Below are 26,723 nucleotides of genomic sequence, written 5' to 3'. Positions count from 1 at the left end.
GGCCAAGGAGAAAGCAGACCTCCAAGTCAAGTTGGAGACAATTCTGAAGGCCTAGAACAGTGTTAAGGAAGAGGTAAGAGGTAGAGCTAGCATCATTTGTAAGCTGCAAAGCCAGTTGACAGGACAGTACCATCAAGGTGAGTCTTCAACACTGATGATCTCCTCTTCTCTTGCAAGACCTCCACCTAGCAGTCCTATCATTGAGTTCCCACCATCTCCAACACCCTCTAACTCCCAGATGATTGAGATTACTCCTTAAGAGCTAGAGAATTTGAAACAAGCTTAGGCCCTGTATGCCAAGAAATATGAGGATAAAGTAAGGGCTACTATTTCAAGTTTTGCAGTTACAATGAGTGCCTCATTGCTATATAATAACATAAGCAAGATTTTTGATAGGAGGAATGAGCTCAATGGAGATAAAGCCATTCTGACACCTATTTTTGACAAATGGAGGCCTAGAGAGCAGCACTTGGAGTCTATTTGTGCATATTATGATGAAGCAAGGGACAATCCTATCATCAAATCTACTTGTGATACCACCAAGGATCTAGTGAAATTAGTGGAAGGGGTGGATAATGCTGATAGGAAAATTATCTTGTACAAAAAGGAGTATACTGATCAGGTTTTTGAGTTGCTCCTAGGAGTTTTTGCTAGCCCAGATCAACTAAAGGACAAATAAGTGTGCTTCAAGGATTTAGAGGCCAAACTATCAGCCGGGATTAAAGGAATTATTGATCTAGATGATGCTTCCTTCTTTGTTGTGACAATTCAGGAGATAGAGAAAATCAAGTCTCATTATGGTTTTCTCAATTCAAAAGTCAACAAGATGAGAAATTCATGGAAAAGGTTGACCAAGGCTAAGACAAAAGTGATTAATTTCACATGGCCCACTGATGATGTGTACAATGAATGGACAGCAAAATATGCCATCTAGGATGCAGAGCAATTACAGGGCACTCCTGAATAGTTAGAAGAGGTTGTAACTGAATAGCAAGTTGGAGAAGCTGCAGAGGTCGAAAAGGACTTGTAACTATTTTTGCAAAAGGTTTTGTAACTTCTTCTTGAGAAGCAATAATTGTAACAAGATCTCCTCGGAAAGTCTGAAGCTATGTGCATCCATATTGTATAAATGGATACCAGGACTAGTGGAAAAAGGATGGCAAAGAATTGTAAGAAAACGCTGCAGAAATTTATCTGAGCTATTCTAAGTGTAATGGAGAATATTCAAAAGTTTTTGTAATACTCTTGAAAATATATCAATATACAGACCATCAATTTTGAGTAAAACTTTGTGTCATCTTCGAATGTGCTTGCAGTTGTTTATTGTTTCATTCTAAATAATCTAGGGTTATTTTGTTTGAATGGGGATTGTAAGGCAATTTTTAGTAGATGTGCTCACTAGCTTTTCTCTTTAGGAGGGAAATTAAATATGCAGGGATCACCTCTACCAATAAATTCTTCATAGGATATTTTGAATCTTGATGAGCATAGTTTGATTTGGTGTGCATAAATTCTCATGTATGTCAGGCATATATAGGGATTAACAAAAGCCGAGCCAATGGCATGTGTAGAGATATTCTATTTGGGGAGTATTGTTTGAATTTTGATGACTTTGTGACCTTGGATAAGGCACTGGTATAGATCAAGGTTGTCTATTGCATATTTTGTAGATCAAAATACTGAATATGAGTATAATTTTCATTCCTTTATTTCAATTGGTTTCAAGGTGATTAGATCCATTGGTTTTCTGGACTGGTTTGCTATGGATTTATCTTTTGAAAGTGTAAATTTAGTTCACAAAGATATACCCGCCTGGACTCTGAGTAAGTCCAAAGTGTAGAAGGTTAAATCAAACCTTGTCATATGTTGTCCTAAGAGTTTCCTTCCCTTTAATATCTCTTCTGCATAGAGTTTAAATCATTTTATTATAAGGATGTTGAGGTGAATCAGATTTTGAAGACAACAAAAGTGGTGACTCTGCTGTGGAGAGTCACATTAAGGATCCAGACATAGATTTGTTCTTAAGTTTGCAAAGTAAATCATTGTGTTTGTGGATTTCCTGCATATTTTTCTAAAAGCTCATTTTCATAATTCCCATAGTCTTGTGGGTGGCGACTCTGTTATATTGGAACCAGTCCTTGTGAATTGTAAATAATTTTAAAAGAAGACAAGCGTAATTCAAGGAGGAAAAAACACCAGGTCATTCATGAAGAAGCATCCTTCTGAAACTTTGCAAGAATGTTTACCAGAGCAGTCACGGAGAGGTTAGAAGAGATCTATGTTACATGAGCCATCAAATGTTGCTTGGGTACAAAAGAACAATAATACTGGTAAGATGCCTAATCGACCTATTTATGCAAAGTCTAATTCATCTTCCAAAGATTCAGAACATGATATATTAGGTTTCTATTCAGGATTGTTTAGAAATATTGATAATGCACCTGTTTTAAATCAAGATTTGTCCCACGTTAGTGTTTCTGCAAGAGATAGGACCAATTCAAATGCAATTAGACACTCTATGCTTAGAACAATAGATGAAAACATTAGTTTGATTGGCATAGACCAAGTCAATATGTCAGACTCTAAGGAAAATTTCCCTGATGAAGATAAAGTGTCCCAAGAAATTGAAGATCTGAATAAAAGAGTTCACCATCTAATTTCCCTAAGAGCCCAAAAGGAAGAAAATAGGGAGAAAGAGGTTAAAGCTAAATTAATGGAGAGACATAGGCTTCTTAGATAGATAGCTAATCTTGAGGTACTAGCCAAAGAAAAAGAAAAAAGTGATGAAGAAGGCCCTATGATCAGAGAAATCCTGATCCCCAAAGCCAAGAAAGCATATAGGTCAGTAGTCCAACCTAACAGGGAAGTATTTAGTGATTCTCAACTTCCTATGACTAATGTGGATAAAGGAAAACAAAAATGGGTGGATGATGTAACTAGATCTAAAACTATAGAGGAAATTTCTCATAGGTTGTCAGCACATGAGAGAGAAATGGAAAGAATGAGGAAAGAAAAGGAGGATCTCCAAATGGAACTAGAGAAAGCTGAATTAGAAGCAGCAAATCAGGAAGTAAAAAGAAAAATTAGTTACTTAAAGGCTCCCCCTATCACGTTCCCATCAAAAGATCTGAATAAGCCTAATCCTCAACAAATTTCCCTTCCCCCTATTAAAATTCAACCTGTAGTGCCTGCTAATGCAGCATTAGTGAGTCAAATCCCTTTGAATAGTCATCACACCCAAATATCTCAGTCTCCAATTCCAAAAATTAGAATGAACATGGGAAATAATAATGCTATTACCCCTTTTCAGAGGAGACCAATCAATTTAGAACAATATAGACAATTGTTCTTTGATGGGGTCTCAGGATATCCCAATCATGTTCCTACTGAGTTAAGAGATAGACTCCATAAATTTGCTAGGAACAATGCTATTAGTGCTAAAGAACATCTGAAATCTTTTGGGGATTTAATAAATGATTATGAGATAGTGGATGAGGATGTCATCATGAAACTATTTGTTCAATCCCTGGTTGATGATGCAAGAGATTGGCTCAGAGGTCTTCCAGTTAACAGCATAGGGTCATGGGAGGATTTTAAAAATTGCTTTCAAGAGCAGTATGGTGACAAGACTAATGTGAGCTTCATGCTCAATGAATTCAATAATATTAGAAAGTCTGATAATGAAATGGTCACTGATTTTAATACTAGATTACAAAAAAATAGATTGTATCAGGTGATGAGATTATATGATAACATGTGTTTAAATACTTATTACAATGCATTTGATTCTAAAATGGCCTATATCCTGAGAGATAAGAATCCACATAACTTGAGAGATGCTTTTAGAATTTCCATAAATGTAGAAAGTAATAGAAAAGCATCTGGGAAGCTAGGAAGAAGAACAGATGGTAGATTATGGCAGGAAACAAAACAGGAACCTAATAAAGTTGCTAAGAAGGATGATAAGACAGAGAAATTGGTTATTGCAAAGAAGGATCTAACTGCCAAGGTAAACAAAAATGACAAACCTTATTATAACTAGCAAGATAGACCCCCTAGATTGCATGACATGCCATATAATACCAATTGGAAAGATGGCAAACCCCAAAATGAGAAGCCCAAGATTGCCCAAAATCAGGACACTCTAGATCCCTTGAAAGGGAAAACTGTCCATAATATAGAAAATACTCCATGGTGTGTTGCTTGCGATGGAACACGTTCTCCTCATCAGTGTGCAGTGGCCTAGGCTCTAGAAGAATCCATGAAACAAGAAGCTGAGCCTAACATCAATATGTTTGAAACCATCATAGAAAGTGATTACGAGTCTATACAAAGTGAATACAGTGATGTATTAGATAATGAAAGGTTTGTTCAAGGAAAACTAACCTTAGATTGGCATCCTACATTGAATGTGGTGACAATTGAGGATGAAGAGGTTCATCTTAGAAGGCCTAGTGAGGAAGAAGTCAAAAATATCACTAAAGCCGCCATTGCCAAAGCAAAACACAACTATAACTTGAGAAGCACCAAGAAGGACATTGATCAGGGTGAACCTGGTTCCATGTTCATAAAAGAGACCACCCAAAAGGGGGCAGCAAGTAGTACTACTACTGTTCCTAAGATTGGTCAAGAAAAGAAGGAACACATCAAAGATGTACCCAAGAGTACAGATACTGGTGATGTACAAGGAGTTGCCATAGTGAAAAAGGCAAGTCAGCTTAAGACAGAAAGAGTTAGAGTTAGTACTAAAATAAGCAATAGTTCTACATTTGACATGGGTCAAGCTCTTACTCAAATGAAGGTCACTATCCCATTAGTAGAACTACTAAAGATTAAAGAACATAGGGATGCAGCTTTGTCTTTATTCTCTAGTATATCTGATAGTGACATAGTCTTACCCACTAGTTCAGCTAGAATTGGAAAAGATCAAGAGTTCCAAACCCCAGAGGTTTATGTTGGAACCACTATCACTCAAGAGCCTTCACAGGTAGACCCTTTCTATGTTACTTTGTTAGTAAACAACCAGTTGATTAAAAACTACATGATAGATTCAAGAGCTACTGCTAATGTAATGCCCTATGGTGTTATGAAAGAATTAGGACTATCAGTAACCATTGTGTATGGGAAATGTTATGCCATGGATAACAGGGAAGTACCTGTGATAGGTATAATGAAAGATGTTGAGGTAAAAATAGTAGCATTCCCTGAGGAAACTTATAAAATGGATGTTATTGTTACTGATACCAAGCCCCATTATGGTATGTTACTTTCCAAGCAGTGGGCAGCAGCAGTAGGAGGAAATGTTCAACTAGACTTATCCTATGCCACCATTCCAATCAATGGAAATCAAGTCAAATTGTACAAAGAGCCACGAGCTCCTAGGGTAATTGAAAATGTAGACCCTAATATGCTCAATTGTATGATTGATGTAGATCTTGATAATTTTAGACTTCAACCAATTTTACCCCAATTGAAGAATACTGATCCCATTGTGGTTGAGTTAGAAGCACAACAGTATGGGTTATGGCAGATGTATTTTGATGGAGCTTGCTCCAAAAAAGGATTTGGAGAAGGAGTTCTTTTTGTATCCCCATCAGGTATAACTTTCAAGTATTCATTCTTATTGGCCTTCCAGTGCACAAATAACACTGCAGAGTATGAAGCTCTATTGCTAGGGCTTGAAGTTGCAAAGAAGCATGGAATACAGTTGTTGACAATGTTAGGGGATTCAGAATTGGTTGTATCTCAGGTAAGAGCCAAATATGCATCCAAGAATGATAGATTAAAGAGATATAACATGCAGTTTGGGATGTTATTGAGCATTTTAGTGCATTTTCTATTAATTGGATATAGTGGTCAAAGAATATTATGGCATATTTCTTAGCTAATGTTTCTCTCAAGAATGATGATGCAACATTAACCGATATTTCCACTGTGGAAATAAAATCTAGGCCTACTATTCCTGATAATGTGTACAATTGGCAAGTTTTCGCTGATGATGAAGACATTCTTAGGTTCATCCAATGTGTTGATGATTATGATGGACAAAAGATTGATTGCAATGCACTGGTGGAGGTGGTTGACAGTAGAGAAACAGTGTTTGGAAATGAGTTGGTCCAGTTGGAAACCAATGAAATACCTAAAGGACTAGTAGAGCTGGAAAGCATGTTTAGTTGTAATGACAGTCACTTACATCAGCAGTCTACAACCAAGTTGGAAGAGCTAGAGGAGGTAAACCTGGGGACTGAATCATCCCCAAGTTGGTATACATTGGGAAGAAATTACCCTCTCATGTCAAGACTAACCTTATTAATTTATTGAAGAAGTATAAACATGTTTTTGCTTGGTCTTATGAAGACCTAAAGGTGTATAGACAAGATCTTTTTCAGCATGAAGTTCCTCTACTTCCAAATGCTAAGCCTTTTAGACAGAAACAGAGGCCCATCAATCCCCTGTTGGAAACTAAAATGCAGCAAGAGTTGACCAAATTGAGAGAAGGGGGGATTATCAAACCAATAAGGCATTCTTTATGGGTCTCCAATCTAGTTCCAGTAAGAAAGAAGAATGGGGACATTAGATTGTGTATAGATTTCAGAAATCTAAATGTTGCTTCTTTAAAGGACAACTACTCTTCTCCCAATATGGAAGCTATGTTGCAAAGGGTAACATGTTGTGATCTTTTGTCCATGATAGATGGTTTCTCAGGATACAATTAAGTGTTAGTGAAGGAATCTGAACAGTTCAAAACTGCTTTCACTACTCCATGGGGGACATATGTCTATGTGAGAATGCCATTCGGATTGAAGAATGTTGGAGCTACATTTTAGAGAGCAATGGATGTAGCTTTCAAGGAGTTCATTAATATTATCATGGTGGTCTATCAAGATGACCTAACCTATTTCTCCAAAAGGGACGAAGATCATTGTGGACATTTGGAAAAGGTATTTAGTAAAGCCTTGAATTTGGTGTGTCAATAAATCCCAAAAAATGTCATTTTGGAGTTACTGAAGGAAAACTATTGGGACACATTGTTTCCAAGGAAGGGGTAAGGATAGACCCTAAAAGAATTGAGGCAATAAATAAGGTGTCTGAACCTAAAAATGTAAAAGGTATTCAGTCCTTTCTAGGTAGAGTGAATTTTGTTAGGAGGTTCATTGCAAACTTTGTAGAGATAGTGAAGCCTACCATCAAGTTGCTCAAGAAGGATACCAAATTTTGTTGGGATTAAGAAGCCTCAAAGGCTTTTGCTGAAATTAAGAAAGCCATTCAAGAAGCACTAGTGCTAAAATCTCCTGATTACAGTAAGCCTTTTTCTCTATTTTCCTTTGCTTCATATCATACAGTAGCTACAGTGTTATTACAAAAGGATAATGAGGGATATGAACATCTCATAGCCTTCTACATCAAGTCTTTGCAAGTAGTAGAACTGAAATATGAGACCATGGAGAAACAAGCTTATGCTTTGGTTAAACCTGTCAAGGATTTTAGGCCATATCTGGTGAATGCAAATGTCATTGCCTATGTCCTACATGCTATAGTTAAGGATATTTTGTCTTAGTCTGAAGTTATAGGGAAAAGATGCAGATGGATTATTAGAATCCAAGAATTTGACTTGGAGATAAAGATTACTAAATTGGTAAGAGGTCTAGGTCTAGCTAAGCTCATGACTGAGTCTAATCTTATGAATGTTGAAATACACAATGTTGAAATCAAAGATACTTCAGTCACTAGTATTGAAAGACAACCTTGGTACTCAGAGATAGTCAGATTCTTAAGAGATGCTGCATTCTCAAAAGGAATGACACAAAATCATAAAAGAACTCTGAAACTCAAGTCCCAAAAGTATGTGCTCGTTCAAGGTGATCTATTCTAGAGAAAGAGAGATGGAGAATTACTAATGTGTTTGGATGAGTTCTAGGCTAAACGAGTATTGACTGAAATGCATGATGGAGTATGTGGAGCCCATTACTCTACTACGACCACTGCTGGTAAGATAATCCAGGCTGGATACTTTTGGCCTACTTTATTTAAAGATGTTCATGCATATGTCCAGAGATGTGACCTCTGTCAGAAGTTTTCATCCAAGTTGAAGTATGAAGGAGCCTTACCCCTAAATCCAGTCTCTATGGAAGCTCCTTTTGTCCAGTGGGGCATTGATTTTATTGGAGAGATTATTGAGAGGTCAGGAAAAGGTCACAGATGGATCATAGTAGCCACTGACTATTTCACTAAATGGATAGAAGCTATCCCTACAAGAAGAGCTACAAGTAAAGTTGTCATTGATTTCCTGATGGATAATGTTGTAACCAGATTTGGAATACCTACACAATTGGTGATGGATAATGCCATATGTTTCAGATCAGAAGAGTTTGCAGGCTTTTGTACCAGTCATGGAATACTCATATCTTACTCTTCACCTTATCATCCTCAGGGGAATGGACAAGCAAAATCCAGCAATAAAAGTCTTTTGATCATCATCAAGAAAATCTTGGAAGAAAATAAAAGATCTTGGGATCAAAAATTGAAGTTAGCTCTATGGGCAGATAAAATAACAGTCAAGAAGGCCATTGGTATGTCCCCTTTTGAACTAGTTTATGGTGCTCAGGTCAGATTTCTAGTGAATAATATTCTTCTAGTTTACAAGTTCTTTCAAGATGAGGATATGGAGCTTTATGAACCTATGGAAGACAGAATGATCCAAATTGTGGAGGTGGAAGAGCTCAGAACTTTAGCTCACAAAAGAAATCAGAAGATCTAATTGCAATCCAAATACCTTTTTGATAAAAGGACATCATTAAGGAAGTTTCAAATTGATGACATGGTTCTTCAGTGGAATGCAAAAGGACAAGACAAGGGAAAACATAAAAAATTTGAATCATTATGGATTGGCCCTTTTGTGGTCTATGACTTAAATGGTAAGGATTCATATTTTGTGAAGAATATGAATGATGAAGTATAGGAATTTCCAGTGCATGGATAGTTCCTGAAACATTATTTCTCTTGATGTCCATGCACAGTAGGTCCTTTGTTTGTACATATTTTGTTTCCTTCCTATTTTTTCTATTTGGGTCTATGTCTTGGTCTGTTTCTCCAGAGTTTCTGAGTTTTCTTGTATTGATCTTGTGATCAACCACCCCCAGTCAGAGCCACTGTTATCACTGTTTAAAAAATGGGTTTTCCTTTCCCATAATTGGCTATGATTTTGAAATTTTGAATTAGACATGCTATCAATTGCTTCAGCTCTGTGTTAGGTCTTAAGGGTTTAAGGTTTTTAGTTTTAAATCTTTCAATGTTTTATCAAAAAACCCTTTGGTTCTATTTCTCTATTACTTTATCCACTTAACTAATGGGTCCTAGGTTCATCGAAAGTGTCCCCCCTTGTCATTTGCCTAGGTGGTTATTTGAAATAATCATAAAATTTTACGCCTTATATATTTCCCCCATAATGTTGTCGGGCCCAGTAAGTGGTGCGCATCTCTCAAGAAGATCTATGTTTTTTGCTATTTTGTTAGGTGAAGTTGCGTGTGGTTTAAGACTCACGAAATGGTGAAAAGGTTTTGTGTTCTAAATGGCAATTTTAGTCCAGTCTAAAGAGGTCTCATCTTGCCCAAGATCCAACAGTTGGTGTTATTTCGTAGCCTGAACTTGCAAGAGAAATACCTCTCATGAAATGGAAAAAGCATTTGTTGGGACCCTGCATGCGAGGATTTTCTAAGTGACTAAAAGGCAATCAAGTCCCATTTGATCTGATGGTTCGCGCTATTCCACAGGATGAAAATTCTCAATAGTTATCTTTTGCGAAGTAGCGAAATGGTGTGGCACTCCAAGTAGACAATCCGGCTGGTCTAAAGAGTAAGTGAAATGGTTGCACGTGGTAGAGGCCATAATAGTCAGCGAGCAGGTCCAAGGGTTAAAAGAAGGTGGGTCCCAGAGGTGAGTCATGCCGCGGGATAAGAGGTGACCTGGAAAATGCAGGTGGTAAAAATTAATTGGAACCTAGTGTTTTCTCTTGTCTAAGAAAGACTGACATGTCAGCTCTAAAAGTGACTAGATGTCAAGTGTTTGAGGTTGAGTCAGAGGGCCCATGTTTGCCGGAGTCTGTTCAGATGGTTAAGCACCGAGCAAGTAGAAAATAATCCAACAACCTGCATGAATTCGCAAGGGTAAGATGCTCATGCTTTATGCCATGTGAAATGGAAAAAAGGTTTTTCATCCCCAAAGGCAGATAAAAAATAAGGTTAAAAGAGGATTGACTTTGTTTTGATCCAACAGCCGATGCTATTTCGTGGTTGCGAGATGCTTGAAGGATATGCTTCACGAAATAGCGAAAGTAAAAGAGGTTCATCCAAGTGTCAAGCTAGATGGTGATGTGTCAGTGGATACGTGGTTTCAGAAGAAGCTAAGGGCCCGCCAAGGTGTAACCGGCGGTAAAAGGGAGAGACACGTGGCCAATGTGGAACTAGGCTTGAACGATTTTCTAAAACCAATGGTTGAGTGCCACATGGTAATCAATAACCAATAAAAAGTGGCATAAGCAAAGTAGAGATAAAGGGATCCCCTTAAGGGATGGTCATATCCAATCTGATCCAATGCTTTGCATTGTTTCGCAGCCTGAAGTTGATAGATGTTTAAGCTCCGCAAAATAGCGAAAGACCGCTAGTAGTCAAAGTAAAGGCGCAGTTAGTAAAGATGTCGGCGGTCTCGGTGAGAGTTAAATGCCGAGCATTTAGAATTCCATCTAACGTCTAGCATGGTTTTACGAAGGAGAAGTGCTCAAAAGATAAAGTATGCGAAATGGTGAAAAGGAGGTGGGTCCCAGAGCAGAGGTAAGACTGTTAAGTTAGTATAACGACCGATCAAGTTTCTTTTGATCGGACGGTTGGCGTGATTTTGCTTAACGAAATTGCCTGAAGGTTATGCTTCACAAAATAGCGAAAGAGTGAATGGAAAGAATTGCTGGAATGTTGTGGCTCATTGGAGTGAAAAATATGAATTTTCTCATGAATTCAATTCTGAAGGGACGGTCGAAGCATGCGGAATCAATGTTGCAGTTAAGACCTTGAGTACCATATATGATCTCCTGTCGATTGAGTAAAGGTATTATTCAAAAGAATTGTTGGAGAAAAGGAGATACAAAGATTTTGTGTTTCGATACAGAGCAAGTCAATTCAGTTGCAGACAAGATTCCTTCGAGCTAAAATCAGGTTTTCTTGTACTCCTGTGTGGTAATTGCTTTGTAGTGTTTTAATTAAGGTCTTCATTTATTGCTAAACCATTTGGGGGTAGTGTTTTGATTGCTTTCATTTTCAAAATGGAACTTAAGAGAGAGTTTTCTGGGAAGGTTAATTATCAGGAGAGGGCCATTTGTGATGATTTTCTTGAGTAGTTGATGTTGTCAACTAACTAGGCATCAAAAGTAAAAGAGTTAGTGCCTAGAGCTCCTCGTTTGAAGATAGGAGAAGGGCTATATGATAAGGGCAACTGGTTGAGAGATCCAAAGGTTAGATTATCTGGGTTGGGGTTATTCAAGGTTGGATTTGGAATGAGGAATTATCTGGCCCCACAAAATAGCATCTGAGAATTAGATGTAGGGAAGTTGGTAGTTCCAGGGGTATTCATGGACATGGATCTATTGACTCAAATTCCACATAATTATGATCCAGTTACAAGAAGCATTAGGGACATAAATGGAAACAACCTTATTGAAATTAATAATGAAGAGTTCAAGAATGCTTTTGGGCTCAATGAGTTCACAAATTTTCTAGAACCCATAAACTTCAAATCATTAGCCCAAATATACAGCGCACAAAGGAATCATCTTAGGAACGGGCCTCTTAAGGATTTTTTTGTGAAGATAGGTGGGTTGACAGTTGTAGGACCCAACATAGAAGAGCCCTTCTCATTAAATCTATTCACCCTCAAGGATAAGGGAATGTATTGGTCACTCTACCAAGTTTTGGGAGAAGATGCTGAAGCAAATATGCCCAATCACTACTTGCTAATGATTGCTCAGATTTTGAATCCTTCCCTTATAGTAACATTTGATTATGCTCCTTTCATTGCTGATGCTATCCATGGAGGGCTAATAGGAATAAAAAATGGGAAGGTGGATAGGCCTTTCGAATGGTACTCACTCCTTGTGCATCTATTTATGTTCAAAGGAGGTGATTACTTTGCAAGTGGATTGGACCTCATCAAAGAGAAGGAGAAAAGAAGCTAGTGCAACTATGGATTATTGTCTTGTCATGGGATAGAGAGGATGCCAGTTTCTTAAAATTTGATAAATATTTTGCACTCAAGATTAGGACTCTCCTCTACTCAGAGAACCCAAGAATCCCCAAGGTTCTTTTGGAGTTTGTTAGACCAAAAGAATTTGCAAAGAGCATAAAGATTGTTCATAATTGGGGTGACATTTATCTATACCCAGTCTCAACAGTTTTTAGAGTTTTTGGTTTTAAAGGCACTCCATTCTTGTTGCCCTATCAGGTCCATCTCAAAGTGGGAATTGCAAAAGTCCTCAGATAGATTGCTAGTGTACAAGAGGCAGAGCTGACAGGCAGGGGTAAAGGGACTATTTTCCCTATGGTTACCATAGCCCATCAATTTATAATAACCAAGGGAGGTTGGAATTGTTTTGAAGATTTTCTCAAACCCTATCATTTATCAACTGCAATATCCAGGTGTGTAGATCTAGAAGTCTTCTTCAATGGCATATTCAAAAAGAGGGCAGTGTGTAGAGGAAGACCCCATGAATTTCAATTTCCTGAGGACCTCATTAGAAATGAGTTTGATTTGGATGAGCAAGAAATGAGGAAAGAGAAATGGGTGGCTTATACAAAAGCCTTAGACTTTATGCATCAGTTTGATGCTAGCTATGACCCATTGTCTATCTTTTTCCCTCTGGAGGAGAAAATAAAGTTTTTAATTGTTTTCTTTGAGGATGTGATGTAGACCCTGAAGGAGAAAAGGGAAGCTATGATTAAAAGAAACCTTGAAAAGGAAAGAATGATTCTAAGCAGGTCTGCCTCCACCAAAGCAATCCCTCCTCATGATTACACACTGCATAAGAAATCTAGTTATAGTGTGTTGATGCCTACAATAGGGGAGCCCTCTACCTCCAAAGGAAAGATTAAGATACAAGATGTCATTGACATCCAAGAGAGCGTTAAAAAGTAGAGAGTAGGAAAAGAAGTACAATCTAATACACCTTTGTACTCTCCATCCAAATCGCCTATCCACATAGGAGATGAGTAAGCAACAATTGAGCAACTTTTATAGTTGGGCAATTTAGGGGAAACTGCCTACACATATGATGAGGTACAGGAAGGAATGCAAGAAGAAGCCCTTGTTACTGAAATGAATATTACTACCATTGAACTTAAAGGCCAGGAGTTGGATCCTAAGATAAAGCAAGCCAGTGATGACTTCTTGACTGACAACAATTTTGTTACTTCACGAGCATTTATGCAGTTTGTATGGAAATAAAACATAGATAAATACAATGCAAGATTCGAGAAGAGAAAAGGTGAGCAACCTAGCAAAGATCTAGCTCTGGTAGAGGAAGAAATAAAATAGGAAATGATGGAAGAATTTAAGACCATCACTCGTGAGCAAGGAAGAGATATTGTGGCACAAGCTGGAGTGCATATTCTCCCTGAGTGGGACATAGCAGATGCCCTGGTACTAGAGGTAGTGAGGAAAGAAACTAAGCCCATGGAGGGAATCACTTTCAGCAAGGATAATGTTGCACTCATCATGTGGTCTCTCAAGAAAGATGAAAATAAGAAAAGCAAATATACCCAAGGGTCAAGCTACCTTGGTGGAATGATAGTAAAGAGAGTGCAGAGCACAAGGGTGGTAGAAGCTGCTAGTACTATGTTAGAGACTGCAAAGTTTAGTGTTGCATTAGCAGAAAAGGAGGCCAAGGAGAAAGTAGACCTCCAAGTCAAGCTGGAGACAATTCTGAAAGCCTATAACAGTGTTAAGGAAGAGGTAAGAGGTAGAGATAGCATCATTGCTAAGCTGCAAAGCTAGTTAACAGGATAGTACCATCAAGGTGAGTCTTCAACACTGATGATCTCCTCTTCTCTTGCAAGACCTCCACCTAGTAGTCCTATCATTGAGTTCCCACGATCTCCAGCACCCTCTAGCTCCCAGATGATTGAGATTACTCCTCAAGAGCTAGAGAATTTTAAACAGGCTCAGGCCCTATATGCCAAGAAATATGAGGATAAAGTAAGGGCTACTATTTCAAATTTTGTAGATACAATGAGTGCCTCATTGCTATATAATAACATAAGCAAGATTTTGTATATGAAGAATGAGCTCAATTTAGATAAAGCCATTCTGAAACCTATTTTTGACAAATGGAGGCCTAGAGAGCAGCACTTGGAGTCTATTTGTGAATCTTATGATGAAGCAGGGGCCAATCCTATCATCAGATCCACTTGTGATACCACCAAGGATCTAGTGAAATTAGTAGAAGGGGTGGATAATGCTGATAGGAAAATTAACTTGTACAAAAAGGAGTATACTGATCAGGTTTTTGATTTGCTTCCAGGAGTTTTTGCTAGCCCAGATCAACTAAAGGACAAACAAGTGTGGCTTAAGGAACTAGAGGCCAAACTGTCAGCCAAGATTAAAGGAATTGTTGATCTAGATGACGCTTCCTTCTTTGTTGTGATAATTCAGGAGATAGAGAAAATCAAGTCTCATTATGGTTTTCTCAATTCAGAAGTCAACAAGATGAGAAATTCCTGGAAAAGGCTGACCAAGGCTAAGACAAAAGTGATTAATTTCACATGGCCCATTGATGATGTGTGCAATGAATGGACAACAACATATGCCATCCAAGATGCAGAGTAGTTAGAGGGTGCTCTTGAATAGTTAGAAGAGGTTGTAACTGAACAACAAGTTGGAGAAGCTACAGAGTTCAAAAAAGACTTGTAACCATTTTTGCAAAAGGTTTTGTAACTTCTTCTTGAGAAGCAATAATTGTAACAAGATCTCCTAGGAAAGTCCGAAGCTATGTGCATCCATATTGTTATAAATGGATACCAGGACTAGTGGAAAAAGGGTCACAAAGAATTGTAAGAGAACATTGTAGAAATTTATCTAAGCTTTTCTAAGTGTAATGGAGAATATTCAAAAGTTTTTTTAATACTCTCTTGAAAATATATCAATACAAAGACCATTGGTTTTGAGTAAAACTTTGTGTCATCTTTGAATGTGCTTGTAGTTGGTTATTTTGTTTGAATGGGGATTGTAAGGCAATTTTCAGTAGATGTGCTCACTAGATTTTCTCTTTAGGAGGGATATTAAATATGTAGGGATCGCCTCTACCAGTAAATTCTTCATAGGATATTTTGAATCTTGATGAGCATAGTTTGATTTGGTGTACATAAATTCTCATGTATGTCAGGAATATATAGGGATTAACAAAAGCCGAGCCAATGGGATGTGTAGAGATATTTTGTTTGGGGAGTATTGTTTGAATTTTGATGACTCTGTGACATTGGATAAGGCACTGGTATAGATCAAGGTTGTCTATTGCATGTTTTGTAGATCAAAATACTAAATATGAGTATAATTTTTATTCCTTTGTTTTAGTTGGTTTCAAGGTGATTAGATCCACTAGTTTTCTGGACTGGTTTGTTGTGGATTTATCTTTTGAAAGTGTGAATTTAGTTCACAAAGGTATACCCGCCTGGACTCTGAGTAAGTCCGAAGTGTAGAAGGTTAAATCAAACCTTGTCATATGTTGTCCTAAGAGTTTCCTTCCCTTTAATATCTCTTCTACATAGAGTTTAAATCATTTTATTATAAGGACGTTGAGGTGAATCAGATTTTGAAGACAACAAGCTGAACTAGAGAAACTACTTAAAGCTAGATTTATCAGAGCAATAGATTATGCTGAATGGATTTCCAACATAGTACCTGTGTTGAAGGCAGATAAATCTATTAGAGTTTGTACAGATTTTAAAGATCTCAATAAAGCATGTCCAAAAGATGACTTTCCATTGCCAAATATTGATATGATAGTCGACATGATAGCTGGGTATGAGATGTACTCATTAATGGATAGATTTTCCAGCTACAATCAGATTAAAATCGCTCCTGGAGATAAAGAAAGGATAGTTTTCACCTATGAATGGGGAACCTTTTGCTAGAACATTATGCCATTTGGGTTAAAGAACACAGGAGTGACCTATCAGAGAGTATTTACAACTATCTTTCATGACATGATGCATAAGAATATGGAAGATTATGTTGATGACACCTTAGTGAAGACTATGAAAAGATCAATGCATATTCAAGAGTTAGGTCCTATACTTGATAGAATGGAAAAGTTCAAGCTCCAATTAAATCCAAAGAAGTGTGCATTTAGAGTGACATCTGGTAAACTACTTGGCTACATCATTTCAAAGAAGGGCATCAAGGTTGATCTTGAAAAGGTCCAAGCTATAATGGAAATGTCACCTCCAAAAAACATTAGTCAAATGAGAAGTCTACAAGGACGTCTCCAATCCATTAGAAGATTCATTTCTCAACTAGCAGACAAGGCTCAACCTTTTACAAAAGTATTGAGAAAAGGAATAATATACAACTGGGATTAGCAGTGTGAACAACATCTTCAGTAGATAAAAAAGTACCTGTCTAATCCACCGATATTGATGCCACCTATTCAGGGTGAGCCACTAATCTTATATATATCAGCAACTGATTCATCACTGGGGGCACTTCTGGCACAATAGGATGACAACAAAAAGGAAAGAGCTATTTATTACATCAACAGGACATTGGTGTCTTATGAAATGAGCTACAGTATAATAGAAAAAGCATGCTTGGCATTAGTCTTTGCATCATAGAAACTAAGGCACTATATGCTCACACATTCAGTCAAGTTGATGGCCAAAATTGATCCACTTAAGTATCTTCTTAATAAAGAAACACTCACTGGATGATTGGCAAAGTGGGTAATGATCCTTATAGAGTTTGACATTGAATATGTAGAATGCAAAGCCATAAAAGGATAGGTAATTGCTGATCAACTTGCTGAAGCTCCACTTGAGGATACTCAACCACTACACATTGAGTTCCCAGATGAATCAATAATGCATCTTACTCAACAACCCTGGAAGATGTTCTTTGATGGTTCCTTTACTCAAAATGGTTTAGGTGCTGGCATACTATTCATTACTCCTCAGAAGTACTCAATTCCAAAGTCTTATAAGGCTCTATTCCCTTGCACAAACAACATTGCAGAATATGAAGCTTTGGTGAATGGAATAAAACTAGCCATTGAATGGAAGGTTGCTGAACTACATATTTATGGAGATTCTCAGCTGGTAGTCAATCAAATCAATGATACATACCAGACTCAAGATGAGAAGTTTATGCCTTACAAGAGGATGGTAGATGATTTCAAGAAGTATTTTGCTTTTGTATCATTCCAACAAATTCCTAGATCAGCGAATAGAGCAACAGATGCTATGGCTACCTTGGCATCTATACCTGAGCTACAAGAGTCCAATTTTCACTTTGATTTCCTAGTGGAAGAGTTATATTACCTTGCTTATGATTCTCTTGAGACCTAAATACTCTGTTCTATTATTGGACATGACTCATCCCGATACAGCCACATCTATTCCTATCTATGTGATCAAATTATCCCTAGAAACCTTACTTGTAACGAGAAAAGAAGCCTAACTCGAAATGCTTCACGGTATGTTATCATAGCTGATGATTTATTTAGACGAGGTTTGGATGGTACTTTGCTTAGATGTCTAGAAACTGAAAAATCTAAACATGCATTATTGGAAGTCTATGAAGGTATTTGTGGATCTCATTCGAATGGTTTTATTTTAGCTTGGAAACTATTACTGGCTGGCTACTACTAGCCAGATATGGAAAAAGACGCCATAAAATTTGCTAAGACTTGTGAGAAATGTTAGCTTCATGGAAATCTCATACATGGACCTCATACCATTTATAACACACTAGCCTTTTCAGCAATGGGCCTTTGATCTCATTGGTCAGATATATCTGGCTTCATCCAACAAACATAAATTCATCATAACTGCCACTGAGTATTTCACCAAGTGGGTAGAGGCAGTTCCACTCACCAAGGCAACTGGTAAACAAGTCACCTTATTCATCCTAAACTATATACTTTGTAGGTATGGGATACCTTTGTCCATCATGACTGATAATGGAAGACAATTCAAAAATAAAGATCTGGATGAGCTTTGTGAGAAATTCAAAATAAAGCAACACTGGTCATCAGTATATTACCCTCAAGGTAATGGACAAGCTGAGGTGTCTAACAAAAACTTACTGACTATCTTGCACAAAACAGTGAACAAGTCTGGGAAGGATTGGCATTTGTAGCTCAATCCTACACTATGGGCTTACAGAACCAGTATCAAAACACCTACTAGGGCTACACCTTTTTCTTTGGTGTACGGGTCTGAAGCAGTATTACCTATTGAAGTAGAAATACCATCTCTAAGAGTTTCGTTGCAAGGTCTTATTATTGATGAAGATCATAGAATATCTAGATTGCAAGAACTTGAATTGCTGGATGAGCGTCGGCAAGTGGCATTTGATCATCTCAGAGTGTATCAGAAGAGAATGTCCAGGTGGTATAACAAGAAAGTTTGACAAAGAGAATTTCAAGTTGGTGACCTAGTTCTGAGGGAAAATCAACAGTTTCGCGACAACAAAGGGAAGTTTGAACCCAACTGGCTGGGTCCCTACATTGTTACTGCAGCATTCGACTCTGGTACCTATCAACTCTCAAACTTGGAAGGAGAACAGTTCCGTGAACCAATTAACACCATCCACTTGAAGAAATTCTTCGCTTAGCACTCTCTGCTCCAACAAACTTGTACAGTTGGAAAAAGTCCTGAAAAAAATCCTAAAAATTAGAAAAAATCCTGAAGAAACCAAAAAAATAAAATAAAATAAAAAAGCAAAAAAATAAAAAAGAGAAAAATTGCCCTGGTGAAAACCTGGCAAACAGGCACCTTGGTAAAAAAAAAATTGAATCTCCACCAAGCAGGTGAAAACCTGGCAAACAGGCACCTCTTTTACTCAAGCGCTCCATCTATCAATGCAATGTTGGCATTTCCCGCTTTCAAGTATCTTTTGCTTTCACTTGTACATATTTTTAGTCACTTTTGTGACATCCTGGTTCGTTGGAACCCTCATGACTTGAAATTGATCAACATCCTAGTCTTAGGTTACTCGACAGATTACATTACATATCCTAAGAAGTGTCAACCAAGTCATTATTCCACTAGTGAAACCTGGTCGTCCACTCTAAGTCAGTTACCTATCTCTTGACTACTACAGAGTTTTTATCACTGAGTTCACAAGCAAAACAACATAACGGAAAACAATTACTAAACAGTTTGGGCTATGAATGAAAATTTTCTTTGTGTGTTGTCTTTTATATTGATTTTTGATTATTGTCCCACTGAGTAACTTGAGGAAGTCTATTGTGACTAAGAGAAGCAAGGATTGGGGGCATAATATTTTCCTTGTTTTTTGCTTGTAGGAATGATCTCGATGATCTAGAAACATATAAATTAGCTGGGTGTCTATGATAAGAGCCTTCACATTAAGGTGAAATCACCTCACATACCTCGACTCTGCTTATTTGTATGCTACAGGGAGGTCCATATCATTTCTTTGTTTGTTTTGAGGGAATTTCTTTATGATGCAATTCGAGTCCCTACGAAATTTGTCCAAGGATATGAACAAAAAAAGGGTCATTGCGGACAAGATAACTAATATTGCACATTGAAAAAGAAAGGAACTCTAACCTGCTTGTTGTGTTCGTTATGCTCAGTGATGAATCTTAAGTATTTTAAATCCAGTGAGTAGGTTTAGGTTGCATTTTGCACATCATTTTACATTTCATTCTACATTTTTGTGAATCTAGAGTGATTTTAGTATAGTAATAATCTCATTATCTTATGAATGAGAGCTGAGAGCGTCATCATTTCTTACGCTAGGTGGTCTTTCTTTTTATCATTATTTCTTCGATGGAGTACTTGTGTTTTGAGATGTTTAGTTGCATACATAACAATTCATATAGATTCATTCATTCATTTTATTATTAAATCATTTGCATTCATCTTATTGCATAGAAAAGAAACAAAAAAATTTGCACTACTCATTTTCATTTATTTATTTGCATATGAAAAGAAACAAAAACATAGACATTCATTATCATTTGCAATACATACATTCTTGCTGAAAGAAATACATACATGTAGAATAAAGCATATAGAAACATCTCATAATTGAATTGACACAAGTATAATGAAGTCAAATCGGATCTCGTATATATATATATATATATATATATATATATATATATATCAAGTCTAAGAGTACAAAATGATGTCCAATGACATGTACAAACTCCCATCGGAGCAAGAATCGTATCGGCTACAAAAAAATGGGTGTGTCTACAAAAAATATCCTAGCTAAAAAAAGAATCATCTAGCTGGCACCCTCTCCCTCATCGCCTAGTGGAGGAGGATGAGCTTGATGCCCAGGATCCTAGCATGGTGCTCGTGCTCCCTTTGATCTAGCTATATACTGTGAATAAGGTTGCACCTGATGTGCAACAGGAACTGCAATACTATATGCCACCACATAATATCCAGCCCTACTACTCTGGAGCAGCACCTCCTATCGAAGAGACTCTATCTCTGCTCTTGACTCGGCTCTCAATGCTATGATTTGGCAATCATGCTATACCCTAACCTCGACTAGCTACCATCTCGCTTCGCTAGCTGAGTCTGAGCCACTGTCAACTGTGACTACAACTCTACAAGGTGTGCTCTCATCGATTGACTTGTGTCAACCCCCTGCTCTCTCTCAGGCTCTCCGCCACCATCTCCACCTGTGGCTCCACCTTGCTCATCCTGCCACTGCCAGACCTGCCTCGAAGCTACTTTCTCCCCCTCTCCGCCACCCAACCTCATGCCTACTCTCCCAAGGGATCCACCCTCACCCCTTTGCTGTCCAACATTAGCTCACACTCTGCTGCTGCTAGCACCAAGATCACCACCAGTCCGTCATGGAGCATCTGGTCTCTGGCGCTGTCCCTACCGATGGCCCTATCTTTGTTCCTGTCCCTGTGTCGATGTGGGGGCATCATCCTCCACATCCTCAATATGAGGAGCATGCTCTCTAGGATCTGTAAACCGAGGGAATTGATGCTGCTGAAAGTAATCCCTATACTGAGGCAATACCCCCGTATCTGCTATATCCTCCAGGTAATCCCACCTCAGCCAATGTAAACCTATCAGCTCTTGCATCATTAAAGGATATGATAGCCTCGGTGACCATCCCTATCTCTCCTCATCAGCGTATCGAGCATACGTCGTATACTCCTGAGAGATCCCCTTCAGCTGGTCATACTACCTCATTACTCGTGAAACGATGAATCGCTCCACAACACTCTGCAATCTCCTAATCAGTGGGTGTGTAACAAAAAGATCTCTCTGCACCACCTGCCAGTCATCCCATGACTCCAACCCCCTGTACGGTCTCCATATAATAGCTATCAGATCATCTAGTTGTCATCGCCAGAAGTCTGTCTTGCCTAGATGGGGCTGCGTAATATATCTGACAAACCTATAGATAATAGGCTACCCGGGCTCTCTACTATCATTGACTATCGGCCGACAAATGGGAAGGTGCTCCCAAGCCCACACCTATAAAATGTAAACCCTTGTAGCCATGCTCTGCCCATCTCTATAGACAATCTCATGCATCTCCCAATACATGTGAGCTAATAAGCAAGAGCCCCAGCCAAGTCTCTGAGGGGTCTCTATCAACCTCTCCAGCATACGGCCCCATCCGCTCTGAAAACCCTGTTACCCTCTATCTGGCATCAAGAAGCAACCAATGAAACCTGCTAGGACACATGCCAGCAGATACTCCTCACTATACCTGCCCATCAATATATCCCAACTCATAGAATGAGTCAAGATATCAGGATCCCTGAATACGTTCCTAAGAGCCTGTAGTCCAGGTAACAATGCAGTATCATAATCCACCTTATCCCCAACAAAAGGGATATGAAGGATCGTGTACACATCCTCAGGAGTGATAGTCAACTCCCCAACTGGCAAATGAAAGGTATTATGCTCTGAATAAAACCGCTCTACCAATGTTGTGAGCATCCCGTGGTTCACACGAATATCAGGTAACCTCATCAGGTGAGTAAAGCCACACATATCAATATGAGCCTGCTTGACCTCAGACAAATCATGAACCAAAGCCATAGTGGGAGGATATACACATCTAAAGAGTATAGGAGGTAAGCACACCTGCACAAAAACCCAACAACGATCATCAGAAAACATTCCACATGAGCCTACAAGAGAAGTTAAACATCACGCAAATCCAAATAAGTCAAATGCAAAAGCAAAATTTCATGTTTACACTTTCAAAAATGGTCACTATTTTTCGAACGACAAAACACAGTTAAACAGAATCTTGTACGAATCAGGAATGGCTCTCATACGAGAAAACAACCTCAAATGACACTTTATTAGACTTTGCACGACAAAATGGTCTCATAACCGACCTGTCATACGACATAAGGGTTACTCCTGTACGACAAATCTAATGGTCTTAAATGATAAAAAATAATTTGCCAGTTTCTCGTATGAGATAGGATCCTGTCTCGCATGATAAACCGCGACACCTGACCCAAAACCCGTGAAAAACATGAAAAATAAACAAAAAAATTCAAAATTGGAAACATGACGAGGCTAAAGATCGATCACTTATCGTTGGCTCATAGTTTCAGGGTTGATTGTGACGTGTCTGGTGCTCAAATTGATGCTGACAAGTAGGGACCACCATTTTTCTTCACAGAAGGCTTTTTGAATTTTCAAACTTGGAGGGTTAAAATGAATTGAAAATGACACTTTCGTCCTATATATAACCTAAAACCTAATTTTTCAACTTACTCCGATGGTCACAAAAATTGTACCCTTAGCTAATATGCCTGCTCTGATTCCATTTTCGGGATTGAAATCAAAATTCGAGATTTTTTTGCTAGTCAATTTCAAAATTTTGACCACTTAGCACTTTTTTTTTTTTTTCATCAAATGCTCATTCTTTCTTCAAATTTGCGCTCAATTTCAAACACTGAATCTTAATTCAATTTCATTCTACACGTCAACATTACAATCAACTCTACGCTCAATTTCTTATCAATCATCACCAAAATTTTCAAAAAAAAATTTATGATCATTTTGTGCTCAAATAAGTTATTGTTTGTCACATAATTGCCTATAATCAATCCCTCGCTATCTTTCGATTTTGCTCCCGAGGGGGCATACTCATGACCTTATGACTTCACATCTCACAAGTCAAGAAATTTTTCAAAAGTCGAGCAAAATATTTTCAATTAAAGAAAATCAATCCTTATTGCTAAGAGGCATATCAATTTCATTGCTTCAAATCAAACTGATTATTTGTTTAAACTCAATCAAAAGTTTAAAGAGTTTCTTTGATCACACTAAATCTAAGCAGGTGTTCAATATTTGTTTCTTGATCAAGGTGAATGGTTCATTCTTCACTCATCGTGTCTTGATCAATCAAGTTCAAGATTGATTCTAATCATCACTCACTGCATCTAAGATCAATCAAGTTCTAGATCAGTAAGATCCGCTTCTTCATCAATCAAGTTCAAGTTCGGTATCTTTGTTTTCTATCATTCCTCGGTTCAATCAAGTTTGAGATCGGTATCACTTTAATCAAACCTCATTTAGCTTTGTCGCTTTGAATCAAGCTAAACACCTTGCTTTTTTATCTAGTTAATGATCAATCAAGTTCAGAACTGGCATCTCCTAGACATCACACATTCTTTGAACCAATGTGCTCCTCGCACATTAATTCAAAGAGGGGCAAATGTAATACCCTAAAATTGGTCATCTAAATCATGGGCCCCTAATCTTGACAACATCACCAAGGTCCTAACCAAAGGCAATTAAATTAATCTTGAGCACATTATTAATTCTTTAATTATCAAAAATCACATGGCAAATCAACTACTCAACATTATTTAAATATTGATTTAATTAATCAAATCATTTCCAAGAATATCATTTTGATCAATTATCCCATTTTAATTTATTAAATATCCTTGCATATTTAATTAAATTAATAAATTTGCCATTTAATCATGTGAAAAGAATTAATTTACTACAAAAAAAAGAAGAATTTATTACAAAAACAAAGAGTTGAATTGAAACAAAACAAAAATCAGAAAAAGAATTGAATTAAGAGAGAAATCAAACTTGAGATATTATTTCTTTTTCTAAATTTAGAACTTGAAATCACAAAAGCAATTTAATTGAATTATTGAATTATTCTCTAAAATTGGAACTCAAAGCTTTTCAGAAAAAGAAGTTCAGTTGCATTGAAAAGACCTTTTTCTTGAATGAATCAAATATGTGCATGGAATTATCTATTTTTAATAGATGTGCATGGAATTAATTTATTATTATTTTCCAATGCAACTTGGACTTCTAACTTGAATGCATTTCAATTAAACTATAATTGGAATCTATCTCAAGGTTAACTCAACCTGATTTCTCAATTATTTTCAATTAATCCTAAATTGAGCTTTTTGATTCTCTATAAATTCAGTCTTCAACTCTCATTCCAATTCACCCCAGAGATTTTTGAGAACATGCATTGGAGATTATTATCATGCTAATTTCGCTCTGGAGTCATTGAAATCATTGTGCTTTTTTAGATTACTTGCATCCATTTTACATTCATTATTGCTTACATTCATTGTTTCTTGAATTGGTTATTATTTTTTGAATTATTCATCTATCTTGCATCCATATAGCTTAATATCATATAGATTAAATCTTTCATCTTGGTGTAGTGTAGTCATTGGTATTGCTTATAAAAAATATGAGAGCAATCTTATACTCGCATCTTTTAGAAGTCAACTAGTCACTTTGCTATGGTTTACTTCTTATTGATTATTGATTACTAACCATGCATATAATTGCTTAATTGAAGTGTTGTGCTTGCAGCTATAGGTTCACTTTTTCACACACACATTAAGCATACAAAGAGATTACCAAAACAAAATTTTCCTTTCTTATCACCTTTAATCTTTTTTAAATTATCAATGAGTTCATCCTTCAGCCATTCACACACATCTATTTTTGCATTGTTGTTCACTATTTCAGAAGCACTATTAATTCAAAGTCTAGAAACTGAATTAAGTCTATTTGCATGAGTATTCCTATAACCTAGAACCATACTTATGAATCTCACATTGATGTCTTTGATGTCATTTACTCTTAGTGATCTACTATCAGATGTTGCTCTGGTTAGCATCATGACTTTGTTATTAGGGACTTTCTTTGTCTTGTCTGGTCTACTGTCTGTTGAGGGTAAACCTATTACTGCCCTAATTGCTTGCCGGGTGAATTTGCAGACAGAGTCTAACCATAGAAATTCTCTGTGTGCCCTACTTAGGAAAATTCTCACTACTTCTAGAAATTCAAGGATATTCAATATCTCAACAAAACCTAAAGTCTCCACAATCTTGTGCTCGGGTTTAATAGTGCTATTTTCATCACAAATTATAATTCTAAACATTTTCAACAATTCCTCACAACCTAATTCTTCAATGTTGCAATGAATATACATCCTAGGGTCTTCAGCATAAGCTACACCTTTAGGAATCTTTGAAAATACTCCTATGGAATCATCTTGCTTAGCTACTTCGGGAATAATTTTGAACATGGGCCTAGGACGTTTTACATTTTCCACAATAGTAGAGTTTACAATAAATTCAAGAGTAGGAGAAGAAGCCATTTGAAAAATACCTTTAGCTGCCTGATAATATATGAATGCTTGAAATCAATCACTTCACACCTTCTCCTTGAATTCTTTTGCTCAGATTTCATGCTCTCTACTAATTTGAATGCTTGGTGAATCAAAAATGAGGGAAAACCGATGATTTAGAATGAAATTTCTTTCAACAACCACATTAAATTATCGTCAGTTAAGTGAAAACTTAACACATCTACTGGTAAAGAATAAATCTATCTTCTCATGATGAACTGAGGGTAATTTGCATGATGTTTAATTTCCTGCATTACCCCCAAAGGGTTACTTCTCAGTTGGATGAATAATCTCCTTCCGGTGGAGTAATACTATGTTCTACCGATGAAGAAATAGTCTCATACACATTCTGATCTGTCTTCCTAATCCATTGTTTTGAAAATTATTTCTTTACCTCATCTACCTTTTCTTGCCTTTCAAACTGGGTCCTTTACTATTTGTCGGTGAAGCCTTGCTTCTACAAAATTTTGCAATATGTCCAATTTTCTTACAAGCATAACAAGTTATGTTATTCTTATGAATAGATTTTCCATATCCTATGTCGGTTTGTGTTCTGCATTCATTAGATAAGTGCCCAAATATTCCACAAGCATAACATTTCACATTCAATCTACAATTTTCTGAATTATGACCAATTTTGTTGCATTTGGAACATTGACCGGTGGGTGCATTGATGTTCTAATTGTTTTTGAATCTACATTGATTTTATGTATGAACATACTTTTTATAGTTAAAGCATTTCCCATTAAATTTATAAGCACTAGGTTGTCTTACCGGTTTACTTTGATCATGATTGTTTGCAGTACCAG

The sequence above is a fragment of the Cryptomeria japonica genome, chromosome 1, assembly GCF_030272615.1.
Source record: "Cryptomeria japonica chromosome 1, Sugi_1.0, whole genome shotgun sequence".
In the NCBI taxonomy this organism is placed as follows: domain Eukaryota; kingdom Viridiplantae; phylum Streptophyta; class Pinopsida; order Cupressales; family Cupressaceae; genus Cryptomeria; species Cryptomeria japonica.
The sequence above is the reverse complement of the archived record's forward strand: the minus strand, read 5'-3'. Positions refer to the sequence as shown.